This window comes from Girardinichthys multiradiatus, chromosome 15 (genome assembly GCF_021462225.1).
Source record: "Girardinichthys multiradiatus isolate DD_20200921_A chromosome 15, DD_fGirMul_XY1, whole genome shotgun sequence".
In the NCBI taxonomy this organism is placed as follows: Eukaryota; Metazoa; Chordata; class Actinopteri; order Cyprinodontiformes; family Goodeidae; genus Girardinichthys; species Girardinichthys multiradiatus.
Genome location: NC_061808.1, coordinates 2,564,980 through 2,567,093, shown reverse-complemented (window position 1 = coordinate 2,567,093; position 2,114 = coordinate 2,564,980). Strand labels below are relative to the sequence as shown.

The following is a 2,114-nucleotide window of genomic DNA, read 5'->3' as shown; positions in this document are numbered from 1 at the left end:
AATAACTTGGCACATCTTTAACTCACCAATCTTCATTCTTTTCTTATTTATCATATCTTTTATTGTTCTTGCATGTTTTTTGTTTGGTGACCTAAATTGATTTGAAATACGCTTTTAAATAAAATGTATTATCTTTATTATTAAAATTAGGTATTTTACACCTTACATTGGTTTGTTCCAACGTTTGAAGAACTGAGTACCTTCAACATGCAAAAAGCATAGATTTCTGAATGGACTCAACAGATTTGTTAAAAACAAGCAGCGGGTTGGTTACAGACGTTTATTTCTGTCACAGATCTGCAGTTTTCATCTTTAATCATCAGAAATTTGAACTTGACAGCCGTCTAACTGGTAAGCTTTGTCAATCCCAGCATTGACCAGGTTCAGGGCAATGATCTGAACGTCCTCTTACTTCTCCTCCAACATGGGGAAGACGAGGAAGCCGGTGAAGGTGCTGAGGTGACCCTGGTCTGCGATGGTCTGGCCGGCCCAGAGTTGGACACAGAGCCGGTCACCCTGCTCCAAGGCCATCGTTACACCGTTGGAGGCGCCCGCCTGGATTCCCGCTTTGTGGTAAATCGCAAAAATGTTTTCACCGTTTTTCGTCATCCCAGCGTTTAGCTGCCCATTGGGACCTGGATGTAGTAGAGTCCTTTAACGGGGGCGGTGAAATAACCTGCAGGCAAAGAAAAGGAGAAGGATGGAGCAGAATCATGGTCAGTGGTTCTGGTGGTGGACTTTTCTTTTATGCATCCAATCATTTGCAGTAAAAACAACAAAAAGACATCAGACCATTTAGCGTTACTCAAGATGAGACATTTAAACACTGTCATTTAAATGGCTGCTGGAGTTCATTTGGATCAGCAGCAGATTCACTGAATCTGGTCCTGACAATAGAGTCAGAACTTATTTAAAAACGGGGCAGAAAGTCCCTACTGTATAACCATCAAATGTTAAGGTGAAACATTTCTGATCCTCAACAAACAAAATGCATGAAAATAACTTCATGCCTATGTTGGATGGTCATAATATTCTGCCTGACTTTCAGCCAGGGAGTCATGGTGGGTTCAGACTCAGGTGGTTCTGAACAGCTCAGTCCACCATTTGAACAACCATTAAACCAGCATGTTGTAATGATTCAACCTGCTGGAGAAAACGAATCCGTTTTCCTGACCGGACCTGGTGAGTCATACCTGTCGCTGGGTCGTATCCGTTGCCGATGTTTGTTATCACCTTTTTGAACTCCAGAGTTTTATCGGTCTCACCCGCCTCCACGCTGGTCCACTGGTTGGTGATGTCATTGTTGAGCGCAGCAGCAAACGCCACCCGAGATTTAACCGCAGGAGGTCAGAAGGTTTATTAAAGAAACCCTGCGGCCACCTTGATCTGAGAGGCTAACAGACAAAATCAGCTAAAATCTGATAGAGATCATGAAGAACAAGAGACCAACCCAACACGTTGTTATCGGTCTCCAGTTTCTGCACCCTCTCAGGCAGACCCCTCGGCTGAGCACTGACCAGCCCACACACCTGCACCACCACCAGGAACAAACTGGACCTCATCTTCACTGAAGGACTGAGAGACTCTGTGTTGAAGCTCTGAAATACTCAGGTATTTATTCATGTCCAGGTCTGAGCTTTGGACATCTGAGAGCAGAGACGCCATTTGACCGAGTCCAACATGATGTACTTTATTGATCGTTACCGGCAATGTGTTCGAAGTCAGTCAATGTGTCAATAAGACAAAAATCTGACTGTTCAGCACAATTTGTTTGCTCAATTTGAAACATCCTGAATTCGATTCAAGTAAACCGATAAAATGTTTTGCAAAGAAAAAAGTGAAACAAAAGAACTTAAAAGGTAAATCAAACTAGAATAAATGGAAAATAACTAAGGAACATAAAATAAAGTCATTTTTAAATCAAATCAGGACGAGAACAAGGTGTGACGAACACAAAGAACCGGCACTGAACAAAGACACAAAACCAACTTATATACTGTGAGATAACAAAGGCAGATAATCAACGGAGCAGGGAACAGGTGTGACAAAAGGCAGGGAAGCAGGAGGAACTGGTGAAACAAATACAAAGACTGAGGATGGGCAAAGTAACTAAT

The 2,114-nt window shown here is 42.6% G+C and overlaps 1 pseudogene; it reads right to left on the bottom strand.

The window, feature by feature from the left end:
* Nucleotides 1-266: 266 nt before the first annotated feature.
* LOC124882451 lies at nt 267-1,665 on the bottom strand (annotated as a pseudogene).
* Nucleotides 1,666-2,114: the final 449 nt, after the last annotated feature.